The 24,211-nt window shown below is 42.0% G+C and overlaps 1 protein-coding gene across 12 annotated transcripts in view; it reads left to right on the forward strand.

The window, feature by feature from the left end:
• Nucleotides 1–24,211, forward strand: part of ndst3 (N-deacetylase/N-sulfotransferase (heparan glucosaminyl) 3) — a 989,735-nt gene that overhangs the window by 545,401 nt on the left and 420,123 nt on the right. The window contains exon 1 of one of the 12 annotated variants that reach the window (XM_059646055.1): nucleotides 10,081–10,111. The exons of the other annotated variants lie outside the window; for them this stretch is intronic. The gene's annotated coding sequence lies outside the window, so the exon portion shown is untranslated. Of the gene's footprint in view, nucleotides 1–10,080; nucleotides 10,112–24,211 lie in introns of those variants that run through there. 12 annotated transcript variants of the gene reach the window in all.

Raw genomic sequence — 24,211 nt, forward strand, 5'->3', positions numbered from 1 at the left:
AAAACAGCTCACCATTGCCTTTGCGAGGAAAACTAAGATGGGCCCAGCCATGAGTGAATAAAGCAGAATTCCTAGATTTAAATTCAACCTTAAATGCAGGGGAAAAGATATTATTGCTTTGCTGCTCATGATAAATTTACAGTTACAAATAAAGTGATTGGAAGAAATACCTGCACTTATACAATACCTCTGGCTTCGTCGGAGGCTCACTGATGATGTTACCTAGAATGGTGACGAAACACCTGAAAACTAACCTTCCAGCTCAGCAAGCAAACTCACACCCAGAACCTCAACCTGAGCTACAAATCTTCTCAAAACTCGCTAACCTCTTTACAATCTCAGAACATCACAAAGTAGTTTATAAAGTACCTTTGAAATGCAGACACCAGCACAGTTTAATGGCTTCATGGAGTTCTGGCCCACTGCCTAGAAAACTGTTGGCAACCTGCTGTTGCCATTTCAGAAAGCCTAATGAAGGTAAATCCCACCCAGTCATTTGGCTTTGCAGTTCCTTTGAAGAGAAATGCACTCAATGTATTGTAGTGTGGCGTAGATAACCTGTCTTGAAGAACTGCTGGCCTCTGTACTAGCAACATCACTGTGCAGAGTGGCCATTGCTGTTACTGCAGCACTGTTAAGGCAGAACATCAGTAATGGAGCCACAGGAATAAGGCATGTGAGGTAGGTTTGCAAAATGAGACGATTACTCTTGCTGGGGTGCAGGAGGAAGTCAGCACTTATTGGAAAGGTTGTCACTCACGGATGACTCGTACCTCTGGCTGGTCATTCCTTTGAGCTAGAGCTGCCAAAGTGGAAAAGATGGCCCACACCCAAAACCAGGTCACAGGCTTTCCAACTAAGCTACAATGCTACTGCCATCACAATGGGACCCTTAACTAACCACCTGAGAGTGTCGGTTATCCTCAGGCTTTAAAGGCTGTCCTCAGCCTACCCTTGCTGAACTAAATTGGGAAGGCTGCAGGATATATATGCAAGTGTCCAATGCAAATAGTAAGTTTACACAAATGAGCAGTGTGATCATGACAAGGTAGCCTGTTTTAGTTGGTTCCGTGGCAGGTATATCTCAATGAGGACAACACCCACACTTGTTTTCAGAACAGTGCCTTGGATCTCACATCCATCCGTGAAGGTGGGTCCTCACTTTCCAATATGTGAAACACATTCCCTCAGTACTGCACTAATGTCAGCCCAAATGTTGTGTTCTCATCCCTGAAGTAGGACTGAAACACAATCTTCTGATCCACTTTACCAACTGTGCGCCTACGTTTGTAACTCTTCCTGTCGTATCTTTTTGCCATTTCCTTGTAATTCTGCAATGTCAACTATTTCAGCAAAGACTTGAGCCAGTTTATTTTAAATGAAATTTTCCTTCCACAAAAATAACAGGGAGGGTGATTTTCGACATATGCATTGAGCATTTGGGTTGGTCATGTTTTGTGATGTTGCTTCAGGTTCTTTGTTTCTTGATGTCTCCTCTGTCAGGCAGCCTTTTGCCTCTGGTTGCTTGTCTATCTGTGTGAATCTCTTCATGTTCTGAAATTACTGATATAATTTGAAATTAGTCAAAACAAATAAAATAATTTTATAACAGCACAATTTAATGTTAATATTTCACCAGAGTCTACTTAGTTTTGTTTTGATGACCTTGTTTCTGCCTTTGCCTCAGTCTCTAACACTGTTTTATCAGTATTAGGTTTTATGAGTCACAAAGGGTAGGTTTAAGAGTGGTCATTTTAACAGAAGGAGCAAAAGATTCAGAATTTACACTGCAAACTCTGTTCCAGAGAAACTATTGCAACAGATGAATTTCCTTCTGAATTAAACTGCTTTTACAAATTTGAATAAAATCTGGCAAGAGACTTTGTACATTTTGTAGATGGTAGATGTTACTACGATTGTGCATTGTTCTTAAAAAGAGCAAATGTTTAAGGTTATGGATAGTGCCAGTCAAGGGTGTTGCAACACAGCAGGGAAAGAATTAAGTCAATTTATGTTTTCTGCTGGTTTCTTTCCCTGTTGTGTTAGAGGATGAATCAAGAAAATATGTCTGTTACTGAATATTTAGAAATTCCATTATTCCCGATTAAACATCTGCCAAAGACGTGGGATGTTTCGTTACAGGGCAGCGAGAGTCCGTGAGAGTCCAAAGATTATTGCAATGTCTTTTTTAGTTAATGCAATAAAATGTTGGTATTGTTGGCTCAACCAGCAATTATTGTCCTGGATAAGGTAGTAGTGAGCTGCCTTCTTGAACGATTGCAATCGGTAAGGCTATAGGATCACCTAGAAAGCTATAACAAAGGGAGGTCCAATATTTTAAGCCAGTGGCATGGTGGCTCAATGGTTTACACTGCTGCGTCACAGGGTCACGGACCTGGGTTCAATTCCACCCTTCCACTCAGTGTCGAGTTTGCTCATTCTCCCTGTGTCCGCACTGAAGGGATCCCTGTTCGACTGCAGATTCCCTAAGTCAAATAGAACATCGGACAGTACAGAACAGGCCCTTCAGCCCACCACACCTGTGTCAACCATGATGCTATTCTAAACTAATCCAATCTGCTTGCAAATGAGCTGTATCCCTTTATTCTTTGCTTGTTCATGTGTCTGTTTAAATGCCTCTGAAACTTTTCTTTCGCATTTGCTTCTACCAGCTCTCTGACAGTGTGTTCCAGGCACCTACTCTTCTCTGGATAAAAGACTTTTCTCATTTCTCCTTTCAAACTTTCTCCTTAAAGCCACTTCTACAGCCTCTCGCTTAATTGAAGGAGCAGCCCTTTTCTCCTTATCCTTGGGAGTGATGACTGGATTTTAGCCCCATCAATCCAGCAGCTGGAATAAGAGGCCGCCAAGCAGACCTTTCAGGTTCACTCCCCGTTCGTGTGGTTGCTGCAGCTTCGACGCACCAGGTCAAATTGAGCTTCTCTGACTGACCAGGGTCTTTTCACCTAACTGTACTTCCTTTGGTAAATCCAGTGTCTCATCCACTTCCTGTCTCTCATTGTCTGGAAAACCTGGAGGTTTATGTCGAGATGAAATATAGAAATTGGTTATGGCTCATCAATTGTACTATTTAGTTTATATTATCTCTCTTTTCCTCCCCCCCAACCCCTCCAAACCACCTGAAATTCACACCCATGTAACCTTTCTTAACTCCACATTCCTATTTCCACGGTCTCCTGATTAGCTCTAGCCTCCCAGGCCTTCTCTAAATTTCCATTGACAGAACCTCAAGGTGTTTTCCTTCTTACACCTTGATACTGCTGACTAAGAATCTCTGCCCCTTGTTTTCTCTTTTTCTTCCTTTAGTTTATCTTTTTTTATTTAGCTCACCCAATCCTCCTCCTGGTTTCACCTCTGAAGAGCTTTGGGGCTTTTTAGTCCTGTTAAGAATGTGAGCTAAGTATAAGCTTTTCTGATAATAATGAAGAAAAGTGTCCTGACCCAAAATGTCAACTTTCCTGCTTCTCTACTGCTGCCTGGCCGCAGTGCTCCTCCAGCTCCAGACTATGTTATCTCTGATAAAAATGAAGTTATCTCAAGAATTCATTTCCATTGCAGAATTGCAACTGAGAAATTTTTAATTGAATAATCAAAGACCCCACTGATGAACATTTTACCTTCAGCTGGATATCTTTACCAGATGAGGCAGTGCTTATGTTATCTCTTGTAACTTGTGTTGTGAAAGATTCAACAGAAGTTTATTATACCTGATTGTTATACACAAACATGAGATTCACAGATACAGAGGCATCAGTCCCTGCATTAGACTACTTATTCCATATAGTAGCATGCATCCATCAGAGTGCCATGTTTCAAGTAGCTTGAATTAAAATGGAGTCTGAGTCACATGTTACCAGACAACAATGACATCATGAGAATGTTCTATGACACAGCACCCATTTTACCATTTTACCTCAAGTTAAATACATTTACTGTTGAAAATGACATTGCCCTTCAGCAAACTCATACTGGATGTGTTTAAATGGGGCAGACATTGGAGGGAGTTTTATTTATTGTTTTACAGTCACAATACGCTCATTTACTAGACATACTTAGAGCAGTGGTGCAGGTCTCTGCCCATTTTTAAAGTTACTTCTAGGGATTTCTGAGGGTGCACAATACCCTAGTAGTTAGCATGGATGCAAAAAGTAGTGTCCTGAGTGCAAACTTTGGACTGCAACCAGAATGTGTCCAGAGAAAATTGTTCTGATGAAGGGTCTAGGCCCGAAACATCAGCTTTTGTGCTCCTGAGATGCTGCTTGGCCTGCTGTGTCCATTCAGCTACACACTTTGTTATCAGAGAAAATTGCTGCTGTGCGTCTCTGTGCCTTGGAACAGAAATAAATGGTTCTGTTCCAATCTTGGTGGAGACATAGTGCAAGGGAAACATCAGGCTAGTACAAGCGACCTCAACCAGATGTTGAGTTTATATCCAATCCAGATGCTGTCTATCTGACTTGCATGGAGGTCAGAAGGATGGATGGCAGTCGCTCCCATCTCTAGCCTAAAAAGGAAAAAAAAATACTACTTAGCAGATCAGGTAGCAACTGTGGAGAGAGAAACAGAGTTTACACATACATTGCTGTCTAAACGCTATTTCTGGTGTGTGAAGACACTGCCTAAAATATGTACAATATTTTCTGTTCTTATTTTAGATTTTCATCATTTGTATAATTTAGCTTGCCAATCTTGAAATAAATACAAAATACTGCAGCGCTGCAATCGAAAATATAAACAGAAAGTGCTTTAGAAACTCTGCAGGTCAGACTGCATCTCTGGAGAGAAAAATAGAGTGAAAATTTTGAGTCTACAATGACTCCAGAGATGAATCACATTAGATTTGAAATGTTAAGACTGTTTTTCTCTATATATAAATCAAGTTTATTGAGTTTCAGGAGAAATTGGTTTATACCCATTGAGAGGTAGAGAAAAAGATGGTGTGAGCACAGCTTTGGCTATAGTTTTTGGGAAGGCCTGAATTTCGAGAGTACAAAATAAAATGCTGAATTTCCTCCTAAGCTGCAATAGTTCAACCCTCATCAAGCATCTTTGTCACTTCCTCAATAAAACTCGTTCCAGTTTGTGAGACATGACCTTGCCCACACAAAGCCATGCTGCCTGTCGCTAACAAGGCCATATTTTTTCCAAATATGAGTGAATCCGTTTCCTTAGAATCTTCTCCAATAAATTCCCTACCTCTGACGTAAAGGTCACTGGCCTGTACTTGCCCGGATTAACCCTGTTAACCTCTTTAAATAAAGGAACAACGTTGGATATGAGTGGATAATAATATCAGGAGACTAATCATCTTGAAAGCCAGCTAATGTTCAGGGGACTTGCGTTCAAATTACGCCATGGTGGAAGTTGAATTTGTTAAAAAGTAGTCTGTAATTAAGGATCTACTGATAACCATAAAACCATTGTTGATTGTCAGGAAAAACCCATCTTGCTCACTAATGTCCTTTATGGCAGGAAATCTGTCATTCTTACATTGTTGGACCTACATATGACTGCAGACTTACAGCAATATTGTTGACTCTCAACTGCCCTCTGGCCAATTATGGACAATAAATGCTGGCCTAGTCAGTAATGCTCATGTTCTGTGAATGATTAATAATAATAAAAAATTCTCTGTTCCTTTGGAACCTCTTTTGTGACTGAACAGGATACAGAGATTTCATACAATGCCCCAACAATTTCTTCCCTCACCTCCCTCAGGATTCTGGGATAGATCCCATAGGTCCTGGGTACTTGTCTTCCTTAATGCTTTTCAAAACACACAACATCTTCTTCATATCAACATGCCCCAGACTATCAATATAACACTCTCTAGACTCACCATTCACCATTCCTACTCCTTTGCCAATATTGGTGCAAAGTACTCATTAAGGACCTCACCTAATTCTTCCGCACCTTGCATAAATTCCCACCTTTGGCCTTGAGCGGAGCTATCTTTTCCCTAGCTACCCTCTTGTTCCTTGCATATGTATTAAATGCCTTGGGATATTCCTTTTTCCTGTTTGCCATGGACAACTATTGGTCCTTTTTAGCCCTCCTACCTCTTTAAGTTTTTTCCTGTTTCCTTTATATTCTTCAACAGGTCTGTCTATCTTCAGTTTCCTAAACCTTACAGACACCTCCTTTTGTTCTTTTTGAATAAGCTTACAATTTCTCCTGTCATCTAAAGTTCCCAAATCTTGTCATTCCTTAGCCTTCATTTTCGCATTAACGTGCTGGCCCTGAACTCTAATCATCTGACCTTAAAAGATTCCCATGTGACAGATATGGATTTACCGTCAAATAATCACTTCGAATCTAAGTTCCCTAGTTCCTGTCTAATATTCTCTTAGTTAGCCTTCCCAAAGACTGTGCTAATCTTTATCCGAAAGTAACTTAAAACATACGGAATTATGGTCACTATTTCTGAAATACTTTCCCACTGAAACATCGATCATCTGGCCAGGCTAATTCCCCAATACCTGATGTAGTATGGCCCTTCACAAGTTGGACTGCTTGTATTTTGCTTCAAACATTTAAGGTCATCAACTTCGAAAAATTGCTGTTTTGCTTAACAAAACCTGTTTGCTATGAGATTAGTGGAGTGAAAATAGTTGGAAAGATATGTAATGTAAACCCATCAATTATATTCCATGTTAATATTTCTGTGAATGTCATATGCCTGTTGTTCCAGGATAATACCTGTAAATGGGATTAGATGCATTCAGAGCTAGCAGACTGGAATCTCACTTAATTTTCTTCCATGCCAGGCAGGCTAAATTCGCTGCAACAGAAGTTGGGGCATTGCATGTTTCCCGGAGTTGATTGCCCAGTATTTTTTTTTGTGCAAATCTGAGGCAGTGAGCAAAATGCTGTAACAATGCCAAACTTGTGCGAATTAAATTAAAACTGTCTGTTCTTATTTTTCTCATGTGATGTCCTTGTGCCCACCTTCAAATGTGACCCATGTTCAGTTCTATAATAAAATGCATTTTCTCATTTTTATACTCCAATAATGGTCTTTCCTGACTAATTATATTTTTTAATTATCAAAGTTATTAAAATTTATTCGAGAGACATATTCATCAGCATGTCCAATGTAAAATCAATGAGTGTTCAAAGAACTTTGACAGAAAGAATTTATGAATATGACTGACAACAACAAAAGAATGTCACATCCTTAACACCACCACTGCGTGAATACAAATAGATTGTTCCTTCATTTAATTTTAATGAAAACAAAATATCAAATTAATTCTAATTTATTTTTTTTTCTACCCAGACTGAGTAAGAAAAAAGTAAACAGGTCAGTATGTTTAATTGATAAAACAAATCTATTGAAATGAATAATGGGAGAATGATTAAAATTATTTTTTGGATTGATGCTCATCAGTAAAGCAGATTATTCATTATATGTGTTAAATGCCCATCTAAATCGCAATAAATTTGTGTAAAAGATGATGAGAGGCGTAGATAGAGTGGATAGCCAGAGACTTTTTCCCAGGGCAGTAATGCCTCATACAAGGGGACATAATTTTAAGGTGATTGGAGGAAGGTATAGGGGTGATGTCAGAGGTAGGCTCTTCACACAGAGAGTGGTGGGTGTGTGGAATGCACTGCTGGCAGTGGTAGTGGAGTCAGAAACGTTAGACACTTTTAAGCGACTCTTGGATAGACACATGAAGGATAGTAATATGCAGGGTATTCAGTGTGGATTGATAGTAGGATAATAGGTCATCACAACATTGTGGGCTGAAGGGCCTGTACTGTTCTATATCCTGTGTAATACTTGGGGGAAATGGAAGATGCAGAAATAATTGTGGTCTTGCTGTTTATTGTAGCCTTGGATGTGTCCTCATGATATCTTCATGATAACACTTTCTATCCTCTTAAACAGTATGATGCCTACTAGGATGGAACTGTTTGACACCTTACTAGCTGTCCCATTTCTTTTCTACTAATGGCTTGCTGATCCCCAGAGTTCTTTGTGGATTTTGGTCCAAACTTTAATGAAAGGACAAAAAGGGCTCATAGTCAATGCATAGGTGTGACAGAATCCAACCAGACATCTAACGTACGTATTTTAAGCAATATTGTACAGTTTAATTGATGTGCTGAATGAAGAGCTCCCCTGACAATGTAAATATGTGCTACTCAGTTACAAAATCTGAAAGCATCACAGATTTTAATTCATTGTCTACTTTGAAACATTAGACTAAAAAGCATCTTATCTCTGCTTTAAGTTTGGCTACTTTGGACGTGTCAAAGGAGTTACATCAGAGTGACATCAAAAACATGGAACTGGAGACTGGTTCAGTCAAGCTCCAGAGAAGATCATCACTGATAGCAGTGTAGATTTCACATTACTGATGAGTAGACTGACTAAATCTGAAGCGAGTGGTAAGAACCTTAAGTGAAGTCCAGCGATGATACAGTACTACAGCCCACCAATCCAAACCCTGGAATAATGGAAATACCCAAAGTTAAATTCAGCAGTTGGTGAGGGGCCAGCGAGAAATGGGCTTTGAAGCACGGAATCATGGAACAGGAAAACCCTGAGCTGAAAGAAGTAGTGGAAAAGTCCCACAGCTAAGGTTGTGGGAAGCCACGGAAATAAGTTAATCAACTACTGTGAGTAAAGACTGACAGAAATCGAAAGTACTTACAGTGATGGGAAAAAGAGCACTCAAAAGTTAGACTGATTGCAAACATGTGGTCCAGTCAGGAGGGCCCCCGCCAATAGATTCCACCTCAGCCATTTTTATCCAGGGCTGTGAGTGGATAGTGAGAGAGAGAGAGAGAAATCAGGGTATGGCAGCAGTTACACAAAAAAAACTAAATACAACCCACATAGCCTTGTGCAGTCCCGGGAGTAGAAGAGGCAGAAAAGCAAAATGAACCCCTCCTCGGAAAGTTGCCAGATCCGCAATCAGAATTCGACTCCCCTGCTGGTACAGACCTTTGGAACAAATTCTGGTAACCATGCATTGGTGGAAATGCTAGTTTCAAATTGGACACCAGCGATGATGTATCGATCCTTTTGGATGGTTAGGGGAAGCCATGATTGAGGCCAAGAGTCCTCCAATCATCTTACGTTTAACTTTTGGGGCTCATTAAGTATTAGAATCTGAGAGATTAGACTAGATTAGATTCCCTACAGTGTGGAAACAGGCTCTTTGGCCCAAGAAATCCACACCGCCCCTTGGAGCATCCCATCCCCCTATAACCCACACACCCCTGAACACTGTGGGCAATTTAGCATGGCCAATCCACCTAGCCTGCACATCTTTGGACTGTGGGAGGAAACCGGAGCACCCGGAGGAAACCCACGCAGACATGGGGAGAATGTGCACACTCCGCATTGACAGTTGCCGGAGTCTGGAATCGAACCCGGGTCCCTGGCGCTGTGAGGCTCCAGTGCTAACCACTGCGCCACCGTGCCACCCTTAGGGTGGGGCTAAATATATGCTACACTTTTCTGTAATGGACGAGAGGTTACAGAGATATTGTACATGATTCCGAATCATTGTGATTTGCTGTTAAGCGGAACTATGCCTTTTGCTTCAAATATTCTTTAGTTGACGGATAGCAATGACGTTGACATTGACTCAGTGCACCAGGTATCACTCTCTATGACAGTAAGACAGACCCTTGATTTCTCTCAAAACAGAAGTTTAATATTGCAGGGGATGGAAAAGGCACTGAGAGATGCAGTAACCAGCCACCAGAGGTCATTCCAGATCCCACTTTGCTCTTTCAACATATAGTTACAGGGAAAGAAACCATTACTCAAGTCGTTCATTTATTGGAGTGTAGCTTCCTGCACCTTTGAATTCAAGGAGCACTGGTCCTGAAAATCCAGATGTCTCTTTTTTTAGGAGAATTAGTCCTTACTTGGCAAAGAAAAAATAAGAGTTGTCTATTTATTGCACAGAATCTGCCGAGAAGATGCAGCAACTGGAACTGCAGCCACTCTTATTGGAGACATTTCTCCTGGAGTAGAACTTTGGACTACTGTTGGGAAACAAGAAAAAAAAATCCTTGTGCGCATTCAATCGTTAATTAAAGTGATCTTCAAACATTTTCACAACAAGTAAGCATGGAATCTAAGATATATGGCTACACCATTCATGGCTGATCCTGTACTTCTTGATGCCTTTCTATTCCATCAATTGTGTGAGCCCTTCAAAGAAATGACAAGAGAGTACATATTTTCTAAACATCTACCAAGGGATCAGCGCACTCTGGAGATTAGTTGCTCAAACAAAGGAGACTTACGGAGAGGGCATGGTAAATGGTGTAAAATAGTTAAAATATACATGATGAAATGTTGGTAGTGAAAAGTAGTACTGTAAAATAACTTGCGGGGGGGGAGGGTGATATAAAAAAAATGACTTTAAAGTCGGAGTATAGCTGCTGAAATAAAGGAAATAAGTATCGTAGTGTGATTAGACCACATAGAACTGTAACCTGGGTTTGTAGGGCTCCAAATAAGCTGCCGTCTCTTCCCAACTTCTGCATACAGATATGTTCAATAAATTCTATTGGTGTTCACTCACAAGGGAGAAAATCTCACATTACTACAAGGATCCTTCGTTTGGGGAGATGTACGTGTGCTTTAGAGAACTGTAAGCTCTAGTAACAGCCTGAATTCTCACTCAGCCACAATGGCTAATAACCTGTTATGGAAAGTGCATTAATGGAGACTGAGTTAAGGTCAAGTTGTGCTCAGCGGAGATGCCACTCATGGTTAATTAGCCGGCCAACATGGAGTATGTGAACTTGCATTTCAGTGAGACGTGAATATTCTGTTATGTGAGCTCATGCTTTCATAATGAAAGCAGGGAAACAAGGTTTAAAAAAGCAAAACAAAGATAATCAGTTTTGTAGATTGAAAAAGATTTGCAGCAATGACAATTTATCAGAGATTTGCTTTCCACAATGATTTCTGAAGTAATTTACAAGCTAGAAAATAATGTTGCATTATATCTGAAAGAAAATATGAATTACAGCAAATGTACATGATGAAGATTTCAAGGTATCTGCGTTTTGCCATTTTTTATTCTTTATCAAAACAAATCTAATATAAATGGTGAAAATTATTTCAGCTTGAGTTTCAAATAGTCAACTTGATGCGATATACTTGTTTCTCAATTGTGAATTGTGCATTTCCAATTCAAAAGCAATTTGACATTTAACACTGCCTAGTGTCTTAACTTTTATGTAAAACAAACTTAGCAATTACTATGTTCTTACTTCAGCACCAGTATGATCCTCCTAAAACTTTTATGGAGAGCTGGATATTTTCTCTCAGTACTCCAATAAATGAAAACACTTCCCCATTTGCCAACCTGATTTTTTTAATCACTAAGGAAACATTCTTGTGGATTTTTTTTTCATTTAATTCTTAAGCAGGCAAATATTTTAATAATGACAATTCCAAGTTGAGGGACAGTTCAGAAATATCAGAGTGCACCAAATTTATCTGTGGGGATGATCTGCATATCCATAAGTAATTCCCTTGTAACTTTGCGAAATTTTCCATGTTTTAAAAAATAAGTTTGTTTTTATAGCAACAAAATAATGCATCAATAAATGATAAAAGCTTTGGTGCAAAGGAAAAATACCTAGAAAGGAGTAAGCATTAAAACAAGCCATGTAACAAACTAGACTTGTAGATTCAGTTTGAACCTTGATGCCACGTAAAAGAAATAGAATAACTACAATACCTTAAATTGAAGTAAACAATAGCAGAATGAAAAAAACTAGGAAAAGGATTACCTTATGGTTAAAATTTTAGGCAAAGTCATGATCTACAATGTTTGCTTGAGTGGAGCCGGTTTTGCTCAGATGGCTAGAATGGGTGATGGAGGTGCAAGTCTCATACTAGGTGTGGTAGTTCATGGAGGGCTACTTCTTTACTTTGACCCAAACTTAATGCAGACTGCTGCCTTTCATGTTACATGACCACCTCTCTTCCCTTCTCTCTCTGTTTTATTTAACAGACGGATGTGTCTATGGTCACTTATGGAATATGACATGACCTTACCATATATATTTTGGAAAATAATCATCACCAGAAAATTAAGCAGAGATGTGGCACGTGCCCACTGTGCATTGCGACACCCAGGGAACCTAATCACCATTGTATAATAAAGTGTCTGGATGCACACATCTACCTGGTGATGTGAATTTTCTGGGAATTAATAATTCCCCCTCCATGTTACTGAGTGACCTGAGGTGAATGAATCTCTTGGAGGGGAATAATGAATTAACTATATAGTTGAGAGTAGGGCAGTTGATGCAGTTTATATGGATTTCAACAAGGCCATTGTCAAGGTCTCCCTTGGGAAACTGATAGAGAAGATCTCGTGGGATCCAGGGTAACTTTGCAAGTTGGTTCCAACATTGGCTTAGTGACTGTGGAAGAGGGCTGTTTGTGTGACTGAAACCTAGCATGCAGTGGGTACTGCAGGGATCTGTGCTGGATCCCTTATTGTTCATGACATGTTTAGACAATATAGGTCAGAATGTTAAGATGGAGTGCTGGTGGTGGTGATGATATGCATGTTTGCAGTAAACATGACGATTTGCCAAATAAAAACGAAAGAACTGTGGGTGCTGTAAATCAGAAACAAAAACAGAAGTTGCTGGAAAAGTTCAGCTGGTCTGGCAGCTCCTGTGAAGAAAAAATCAGAGTTAACTTTTTGGGTCTGGTGACGTTTTCTCAGAACTCCGTTATTATTTTTGATGAAGATTGGCCAGGCGGGGCTAATAGTGAGGAAGGGGGTCTTGGATTACAGGAAGATATAAATGGGTTGGTCAAATGAACCAGTGACAGATGGAAATTAACTCTGAAAAGTCTGAGTGGATACATTTTGAAAGACATAACAAGACAAGGGGTTACTTAATGAATGGCAGGACAGCTCAGAAGAACAGAGGGATCTTAGGGTGCTTGTTCAGAAATTCCTGAAGGCAGCAGGACAGTGTAATAGGGCATGTGAGAAGGCATATGAGACACTTACGTTTATCAGTTTATAATAGCAAGGTTGTGTTGGAGCTGTACAGAACATTGGTTAAGCCACATCTGGAGTACTTTGTGCGGTTTTAGTCATAGAACATAGAACATAGAACATTACAGCACAGTACAGGCCCTTCGGCCCTCGATGTTGTGCCAACCTGTCATACCGATCTCAAGCCCATCTAACCTACACTATTCCATGTACGTCCATATGCTTGTCCAATGACGACTTAAATGTACCTAAAGTTGGTGAATCTACTACCATTGCAGGCAAAGCGTTCCATTCCCTTACTACTCTGAGTAAAGAAACCACCTCTGACATCTGTCCTATATCTCTCACCCCTCAATTTAAAGCTATGTCCCCTCGTGCTCGCTGTCACCATCCTAGGAAAACATCTCTCCCTATCCACCCGATTTAACCCTCTGATTATTTTATATGTTTCAATTAAGTCACCTCTCAACCTTCTTCTCTCTAACGAAAACAGCCTCAAGTCCCTCAGCCTTACCTCGTAAGACCTTCCCTCCATACCAGGCAACATCCAAGTAAATCTCCTCTTCACCCTTTGCAAAGCTTCCACATCCTTCTTAAAATGCGGTGACCAGAACTGTAAGCAATACTCCAAGTGCGGCTCCACCAGAGTTTTGTACTTCACCATAACCTCTTGGTTCCGGAATTCGATTCCTCTATTAATAAAAGCTAAAACACTCTATGCCTTCTTAACAGGCCTGTCAACCTGGGTGGCAACTTTCAAAGATAATGGGAACTGCAGATACTGGAGAATTCCAAGATAATAAAATGTGAGGCTGGATGAACACAGCAGGCCAAGCAGCATCTCAGGAGCACAAGAGCTGACGTTTCGGGCCTAGACCCTTCATCAGAGAGGGGGATGGGGAGAGGGAACTGGAATAAATAGGGAGAGAGGGGGAGGCGGACCGAAGATGGAGAGTAAAGAAGATAGGTGGAGAGAGTGTAGGTGGGGAGGTAGGGAGGGGATAGGTCAGTCCAGGGAAGACGGACAGGTCAAGGATGTGGGATGAGGTTAGTAGGTAGCTGGGGGTGCGGCTTGGGGTGAGAGGAAGGGATGGGTGAGAGGAAGAACCGGTTAGGGAGGCAGAGACAGGTTGGACTGGTTTTGGGATGCAGTGGGTGGGGGGGAAGAGCTGGGCTGGTTGTGTGGTGCAGTGGGGGGAGGGGACGAACTGGGCTGGTTTAGGGATGCAGTCGGGGAAGGGGAGATTTTGAAACTGGTGAAGTCCACATTGATACCATATGGCTGCAGGGATCCCAGGCGGAACATGAGTTGCTGTTCCTGCAACCTTCGGGTGGCATCATTGTGGCACTGCAGGAGGCCCATGATGGACATGTCATCTGAAGAATGGGAGGGGGAGTGGAAATGGTTTGCGACTGGGAGGTGCAGTTGTTTGTTGCGAACTGAGCGGAGGTGTTCTGCAAAGCGGTCCCCAAGCCTCCGCTTGGTTTCCCCAATGTAGAGGAAGCCGCACTGGGCACAGTGCGGTTCAGTTCACCTGGGCCATCTCCAGCACCTTCAGTTCACCTTGGCCATCTCCAGCACATCCCTCACCTTCCTGGACCTCTCAGTCTCCATCTCAGGCAACCAGCTTGTAACTGATGTCCATTTCAAGCCCACCGACTCCCACAGCTACCTAGAATACACCTCCTCCCACCCACCCTCCTGCAAAAATTCCATCCCCTATTCCCAATTCCTCCGCCTCCGCCGCATCTGCTCCCACGATAAGACATTCCACTCCCGCACATCCCAGATGTCCAAGTTCTTCAAGGACCCCAACTTTCCCCCCACAGTGATCGAGAACGCCCTTGACCGCGTCTCCCGTATTTCCCGCAACACATCCCTCACACCCCGCCCCCGCCACAACCGCCCCAAGAGGATCCCCCTCGTTCTCACACACCACCCTACCAACCTCCGGATACAACGCATTATCCTCCGACACTTCCGCCATTTACAATCCGACGCCACCACCCAAGACATTTTTCCATCCCCTCCCCTGTCAGCTTTCCAGAGAGACCACTCTCTCCGTGACTCCCTTGTTCGCTCCACACTGCCCTCCAACCCCACCACACCCGGCACCTTCCCCTGCAACCGCAGGAAATGCTACACTTGTCCCCACACCTCCTCCCTCACCCCCATCCCAGGCCCCAAGATGACATTCCACATTAAGCAGAGGTTCACCTGCACATCTGCCAATGTGGTATACTGCATCCAATGTACCCAGTGCGGCTTCCTCTACATTGGGGAAACCAAGCGGAGGCTTGGGGACCGCTTTGCAGAACACCTCCGCTCAGTTCGCAACAAACAACTGCACCTCCCAGTCGCAAACCATTTCCACTCCCCCTCCCATTCTTCAGATGACATGTCCATCATGGGCCTCCTGCAGTGCCACAATGATGCCACCCGAAGGTTGCAGGAACAGCAACTCATATTCCGCCTGGGAACCCTGCAGCCTAATGGTATCAATGTGGACTTCACCAGTTTCAAAATCTCCCCTTCCCCTACTGCATCCCTAAACCAGCCCAGTTCGTCCCCTCCCCCCACTGCACCACACAACCAGCCCAGCTCTTCCCCCCCACCCACTGCATCCCAAAACCAGTCCAACCTGTCTCTGCCTCCCTAACCGGTTCTTCCTCTCACCCATCCCTTCCTCCCACCCCAAGCCGCACCCCCAGCTACCTACTAACCTCATCCCACCTCCTTGACCTGTCCGTCTTCCCTGGACTGACCTATCCCCTCCCTACCTCCCCACCTACACTCTCTCCACCTATCTTCTTTACTCTCCATCTTCGGTCCGCCTCCCCCTCTCTCCCTATTTATTCCAGTTACCTCTCCGATGAAGGGTCTAGGCCCGAAACGTCAGCTTTTGTGCTCCTGAGATGCTGCTTGGCCTGCTGTGTTCATCCAGCCTCACATTTTATTATCTGGCAACTTTCAAGGATCTGTGTACATGGACACCGAGATCTCTCTGCTCATCTACACTGCTAAGAATCTTACCATTAGCCCTGTACTTTGCCTTCCGGTTACTCCTACCAAAGTGCATCATCTCACACTTGTCTGCATTAACCTCCATTTGCCACCTCTCAGCCCAGCTCTGCAGCTTATCTATGTCTCTCTGCAACCTACAGCATCCTTTGTCACTATCCACAACTCCACCGACCTTAGTGTCATCTGCAAATTTACTAACCCATCCTTCTACGCCCTCATCCGGGTCGTTTATAAAAATGACAAACAGCAGTGGACCCAACACCGATCCTTGCAGTACACTACTAGTAACTGGCCTCCAGGATGAACATTTCCCATCAACTACCACCCTCTGTCTTCTTTCAGCAAGCCAAGTTCCGATCCAAACTGCTATATCTCCCTCAATTCCATTCCTCCGGATTTTGTACAATAGCCTGTTGTGGGGAACCTTATCGAACGCCTTGCTGAAATCCATATACACCACATCGACCTATTTACTCTCATCTACCTGTTTGATCACCTTCTCAAAGAACTCAATAAGGTTTGTGAGGCACGACTTTCCCTTCACAAAACCATGCTGACTATCCCTAATCAATGTATTCTTTTCTAGATGATTATAAATCCTATCCCTTATAATCTTTTCCAACACTTTACCAACAACTGAGGTAAGGCTCACTGGTCTATAATTACCAGGGTTGTCTCTACTCCCCTTCTTGAACAGGGGAACCACATTTGCTATCCTCCAGTCATCTGGCACTATTCCTATAGACATTGACGAGTTAAAGATCAATGCCAAAGGCTTGGCAATCTCCTCTCTGGCTTCCCAGGGGATCCGAGGATAAATTCCATCCGGCCCAGGGGACTTATCTATCTTCACCCTCTGAAGGATTTCTAATACCTCTTTCTTGTGAACCTCAATCCCACCTAGTCTAGTAGCCTGTATCCAGTTTCATTCCTTGCTCCTTTCTGATAATTTTTACAACTGAATGATTTTCTTGGCCATTTCCACGCAGTTGACAGTCAACCACATCACAGTGTTTCTGGAGACACTTGTGACCACGCCAGGCCAGGTAACAAAGGCAGTTTCATTCCTTAAGAAGGACAATAATGAACTGGTTTGTTTTTATTCTAATCAATGATGTTCCATAGTCATCATTTGACTTCTAATTCCAGATTTTTATTCAATTCAAATTCCAACATTTGCCATGGTGGAAGTCAAACCGAGATTCTCAGAACATTACCAATTTGTTACTAGCCCAGAGACAACGCCACTAGGTCATCACCGAGCACTTTTTGACTTAAAATTATCTATTTTAAATGCGCTGTCTCCTCATTTAAAGTGCTATTCCTTTTCATATCCCTTCCTGGCCAATTCTCAAATAATTGTGTCCCTTCTGACATCATCTAAGTGACATCATCTAAGTTACATCATCAGTGAAGCCACAAATTGTGCTTCTAGATTTGGCCCTAATGTGTCCATGTCCTGCAACTGAAGCTGTTTTTTTTAAATGCAATCCCAATTTTAAATAAGGATACACTGTACAGGTTTCTATCAAAATCATGTTGTAGGCTAATTCCTTAAAGTCCAAAAAGTCACTTAGTTCAGCCCAGTGAACTCCACTCGTGATATCATGCCAACCCAAAAGTGTCCCTTTTATGCTTTCTATTTGATACCATCTCTAATTTCTTCAGTTAGTTATATATGATACATTGTGCCTTGGGAGTCCCTTTTGTCCCACCCCGACTAGAATGTACATTTTCTGAGGATTGATATATCTCCTTTAACCTGTATCACTGCATCTCTGCTGACCTATTCCATTACTTATTTTCCTCATTCACTTTTGTCAGTTGTCTTCATGCCCTCAAAATTACCCTTAGTTTAGCTCAGAAATTATATTCACTCTTCTCTCCCTCAAACTGAAAATAATATTCAGTCATATTATCTCAGCTTCCCAGGGGCACCTTCACAGTTAAGGAATCTTGTCTCAATACACACCACCAAATCTAATGCACTCTGCTTTCTGGTTGGCTCTACAACATGCCACTCCTACCGTGAAAACATACTGACTCAGTGGCAAGAGCAAGCTGAACAATCTGATTCATCCAAACCATACGCAAATTGAACTGCCGATAATAACTGGCATTCTTTTCTCAAGTCCCCATTATTTCTTCCTTTATACCCCACTTTTGTGCAGTTACTATTGTGGGATCTATGTACCAGGCCCACAAGCAACACAGTACTTTCATTATTTCTCATCTCTACCTACAATGCTTTTTATCTTTAGAGTTGAGGACATCTCTGTATTCTACCAATATCAAACTTAATTAGTTAGGGTTACACTTCTGCATTTTTCTAGCTTCCCATTGTTCCTAAATACCATATACCCTTGAATATTCAGGTCCTCGTCTTTGTCATCTTGCAGCCAATTTGCAAGACCACCAGACCATAAAAAATTATTTTAAGTCAATTCAATGGTTTGTGGTAAATGTTCCATGCATTCAAATAGAACCCGTTAGTTTTACCCTTTGACCATATTTATAATCTCTAACCCTGTTCACCTAGGGCTATACAGCATGAAAACAAGCGCTTGGATCCAACCAGTCCACATCTGCACGAAGATTTGTACACTCTATCCTGAATGATAATTAGATCATCGATTACTATTATATTCTCGTTATGACAGAAAGTAACAATATGGAATTCCTAGTTTCGCTATTTATTTCATGATCTCTAAGATGCCAAGTGGAGTCATGAGGAGCATCCTATAAATGATCGTAGTAGGCAGGGTGACGGTCTTGGACTAGATTCAGTAGATCATTATGGTGCATTTTTAAAATATTGGTTCCAATGAAAGCAGGGACAAAATTTTGTAATCAACAACTTTTACTACTATATTAAACTATGCTTACATTCTCAGATCAAATCAAAACTCCAGTGCACAGTATCCTTCATCAAAACATTATTTACATTCCAACACAGCTAGAACACATTAGCTGCATGTAGGCTGCAGATTGTAAAAGAAAAAAGTTTAAAGACTAGTCAGGAAATGAACGAGCTTATGTACTTACCAATTCTGTTCCTTGTGGAAAAGGTGCATCATCCCAGTCTTTTTGTGGAAAACGTTGAATTATCTTCCCTGAACCTTCAACAGAGCCCGTCTTGACACTGTAGAATGCATGTGACTGCACTGGAAGGGTTGCAGAAGAAATTTACCAGGATGTTGTTTGGGATGGAGCACTTTAGATATGGAGACAGGCTGGACAAGCTTGGGTTGTTTTCTTTGAATAAAGAACAGTACAGCACAAGAACAGGCCCGTTGGCCCACCAATACTGCACCGATATACGATGCCTTTCTAAACTAAAAACCTCTTCCCTCTGTGCAGCCGCTGTGCTCCCTGCCAATTCATACCTCTGTCATGACGCCTCTTAAACATGTGCTGTTGTGCCTGTCTCCACCCCTCTAGCGGTGCATTCCAGACATTCACTGCCTTCAATGTAAAAGGTTTGCCTCTTACATCTGCTTTGGACATTTACCCATTTTTTACCCTAAACCTATGTCCCCTAGTTATTGACAGTTCCACCCTGCCAAATTACCCGGACTGTCATAATTTTGTAAACTTCAGTCAGGTTGCCCCTTGTCTTCATGTGTTCACATGAAAACAAACCAAGTTTGTCTACTCTCTCCTCGTAACTAATACCTTCCAAACCAGGTGACATCCTGGTAAACCATTTCTGTACCATGTCCAAAGTCTTTGCATTCTATTGATAGAGTGGTGACCAGAACTATACATAATATCACAAACAAGCCCTCATTATAGTTCTACACAGCTGCAACATGACTTGCCAATTTTGATATTCTGTAGCCTGTCCAATGCTATGCCGTCTTGACCACGTTATCCATTTGTGTTGTCACTTACAGAGAACTGTAGACCTGTACCTAGATCCCTCTGTACGTTAATGCTTCTAAGGGCTAGAACATAGAACAATACTGCCCTCGAACAGAACAGGCCCTTTGGCCCTCGATGTTGCACCAACCTGTGAACTAATCTAAGCCCATCCCCCTACACTATCCCATCATCATCCATATGCTTTTCCAAGGACTGTTTAAATGCCCCTAATGTGGCTGAGTTCACTACATTTGCAGGCAGGGCATTCCACGCCCTTACCACTCTCTGAGTAAAGAACCTGCCTCTGACATCTGTCTTAAATCTATCACCCCTCAATTTGCAGCTATGCCCCCTTGTACAAGCCAACATCAGCATCCTCAGAAAAAGACTCTCACTGTCCACCCTATCTAATCCTCTAATCATCTTGTATGTCTCTTTTTAAATTCCCTGTTAGCCGGCTTCTCTCCAATGAGAACAGACCCAAGTCCCTCAGCCTTTCCTCATAAGACCTTCGCTTCAGACCGGGCAACGTCCTAGTAAATCTCCTCTGCACCTTTTCCAATGCTTCCACATCCTTCCTGTAATGGGGCGACCAGAACTGTGTGCAATATTCCAAATGAGGCCGCACTAGCGTTTTGTACAGTTGCAGCATGACATCACGGCTCTGGAACTCAATCCCTCCACCAATAAAACCTAAAACACCATAAGCCGCCTTAATAGCACTATCAACCTGGGTGGTAACTTTCAGGGATCTATGTACATGGACACCAAGATCCCTCTGCATATCCACACTACCAAGAATCTTTCCATTTGCCCTCCTATTATTCTTCCCAAAGTGAATCACCTCACATTTATCTGCATTGAATTCCATTCGCCACTGGATGTGAGTTTGCTCGCTGAGCTGGAAGGTTATTTTTCAGACGTTTTGTCACCATTCTAGGTAACATCATCAGTGAGCCTCCGACGAAGCGCTGGTGTTATGTCCTGCTTTCTATTTATCTGGTTAGGTTTCCTTGGGTTGGTGATGTCATTTCCTGCGTTGGTGACGAAACGTCTGAAAACTAACCTTCCAGCTCAGCGAGCAAACTCACATCCAGAACCTCAACCTGAGCTACAAATCTTCTCAAAACTCCATTTGCCACTTTTCAGCCCAATTCTGCAGTTTATCCAAGTCTCCCTGCAACCTGCAACATTCTTCCACACTGTCCACCACTCCACTGACTTTAGTATCATCTGCAAACTTACTAACCCATCCATCTAAGCCTGCGTCCAAGTCATTTATAAAAATGACAAACAGCAGTGGTCCCAAAACTGATACTTGAGGCACATCACTAGTAATCGGACTCCAGGCTGAATATTTTCCATCAACCACTACTCATTGCCTTCTTACAGAAAGCCAGTTTCTAATCCAAACTGCTAAATCTCCCTCAATCCCATGCCTCTGCATTTTCTCCAATAGCCTACCATGTGGAACCTTATCAAAGACTTTACTGAAGTCCATGTACACCACGTCAACTGCCCTACCCTCATCCACATGCTTGGTCACCTTCTCAAAGGTTCTGCCATTTACTGCTTGCTTCCCTTCTGCATTAGTTCTTCCAAAATGCATTACCTTGCATTTGTCTGAATTAAAAGTCATCGGTGATTTCTCCACCCGTGACTCCAGTCTGTCTATATCTTGATATATCCACTGGCAATCCTCCTCACTGTCTGCAGCTTCCCCTTTGATGCAGAGGAGGTTGAGGGGAACCTGATAGAGGTGTACAAGGTAATGATGGGCATGGACAGAGTGAAAGAATGCAGCTGTTCCCCTTAGATGAAGAGTTTTCAAAGAGGGGGCATTCCGATGGGCCAGAGGTTTAGAGGAGATTTGAGGAATTCTTTTTACCACCCAGTGGATGGTGGGAATCTGGATGCTTTGTCAGAGAAGGTAGCAGAGGGGGAGCCCTTTTTGTGGATGAGCAGTTAAATGTCATAATATTCAAAGCTATGGGCCAACTCAAGTAACTTGGGATTAGTGCTGATAGGTCAGCGCAGACTGGATGAAAAGTCCATTCTGTACTTTAACTACAGTTATAGGATCATAATCAGCTATTTCAAATTAATGACTTTTGTAGGATTAATGAGACACTGGTAGTTATTGAATCCCCTGCAATAATGTATTGGTTTAGCTAATGAAGCAATGGATCTTGTGGCGCACTGGTAGGATCCCTACCTCTGAGCTAGGAGAACCGATTCAAGTCCCTCCTGCTCCAGAGGTGGTACTAACACATCTGAACAGGTTAAATTAAAACACTCACCGGGTTGGTGGGTCGCTGGGGTTATTGAAACACTTGGGTGAATGAATATTTGGGGCCAATGATAGAGCTCAATTCATGAATTATTCAGGTGGTTTGATTTGCCCTGAGTCAATGATGATCAGAACATGGCTCAAAATTTCCACCAGAAGGAGGCCGCCCTTCTCAGTTTAAATGAACGAGGAATATCCATTGAATTCCTTAAATATTGGAAAATAAAGACTAAACAATTTATGCACATTGTTGAAAACTCATCAAGCACTCAGTTCTTAATAAACAAAAATCACCACTAAAATTCACCTTAAGAAATATGGGCAAAGTGTTAACTCACTTGAAATCATCGAAATTAAAAGAGGGCCTCAGGCCTGTGACAAACCGTTTAATTTAAGAACCTTGGCTGTAGTCAGCAATCTAAAATCAAATGCTCCATTGAGATTGTTGATTGCTATTGCGGGCCATTTAACAATTTCTAACTGGGCAAAAAGTACTAAAATGAATCAGTAGCTTGTTTGTACCTCCATGCAATGTTTTGTTTTAAAGGTTAAACGTAGCCCATACAGCTTTAAACTATGGATGCCAATTCAGGCCGAGAAGTGAGATTTTTTTTAATCGTAGATCAATTTATGAAAATTGGCACAAAAACAGAGTGCGCTGGAGAAACTCAGCAGGTTGGGAAGCACCTCTAGAGAGAAATCAGAGTGAAAGTTTTCAGTCCAGTGATCCTTGTTCAGAACCTTTTGTGAAAAATGGTCACTGGATTCAAAGCATTGATTTTGCTTTCTCTCCACAGATGGTGCCAGATCTCTTCAGTTAGTCAGCAATTTCTGTTCATTGTTTCAGGTCTTCAGCATCCACAATTCTTTGTTTTATTCTAAACATTGATGTAGGATTCAGGTGCACACATTTTTTTTGTGAAACATCATCATCATCAAACTTCAGACAGAGATTGATCACTGGATGTTCGACTACTTCATTGTGTGATGTTGAAACGTCATCAAATCAGGAAAATTGCTTGAGAGTACAGTTGGTAATTGATAATGTACTGCTTCTAATTACTATTGACATGCAAATCGTTGTAAGCTTCGCTTTTATCAGCTCAGCATTGCACACTATGTATTCTGAATGCACATAAGGAGACTTAATAAATCAATTGTATATCTCAGGCCAAACCTAAAAGGTGAGGCAGCTGACATTTCAGATCTTTGTTTTTTCAGCACTAAACATGAAACATTAACTATTCCTTTCTCCACAGATTCTGCTTGAACTGTTCATATTCTTAGAATCACAGTGTTGTACAACATATAAACAGACCCTTTGGGTCCAACAAATCCAAGCTAACTAGATATCCTCAAGTAATCTTGCCCTATTTGCTAGTTTTGATTCATATCCCTCTAAACCCTCCCTATTCATGTACCCATCCAGATGCCTTTTAAATGTTAGAATGGTGCCAGCCTCCACCACTTCCTCTGGTAGCTTATTCCATACGTGTGCTACCCTCTTTTTGAAAAAGTTGCCTGTTAGGTCCCTTTTGTATCTTGCCCCTGCCACCTATGCCCTCTAGTTTTCTATTCCCTACCCTGGGAAAAGACTTGGTCTATTCACCCTATCCTTGCCCTTCATGATTTTCTTGCATTTCTAATTTAATTCTAAAGCGATTTTTTTTTTATCAGTCACCTTGGAAGTAAAGTAAATGGGCCTGAATCCTTTGGTTGGTGGCAATACTGTGTGCATTGCCTTTGGCCATGAAGATTTTCCCATCCCACTGTACATTTCTCCTGGGATCTCCTGATCCTGGCTGAAAAAGAACTGTATGGGGCAAAATTTTCTGGGGAGCTCTATTGGAATGGCATAGAATCAGGGGGAAGAGAGGATATGTTTCACCCACCCTCCAGTCTTTATTTCGCAACCACTAGATTTGGGTAAGTTTAAATGTCCAGGTTGGAATTTTCTCTGGGGTTTTTACCAAGGACTCTAATGGGGCTTTCACAACCAGA

Source organism: Stegostoma tigrinum, chromosome 1, assembly GCF_030684315.1.
Source record: "Stegostoma tigrinum isolate sSteTig4 chromosome 1, sSteTig4.hap1, whole genome shotgun sequence".
NCBI lineage: Eukaryota > Metazoa > Chordata > Chondrichthyes > Orectolobiformes > Stegostomatidae > Stegostoma > Stegostoma tigrinum.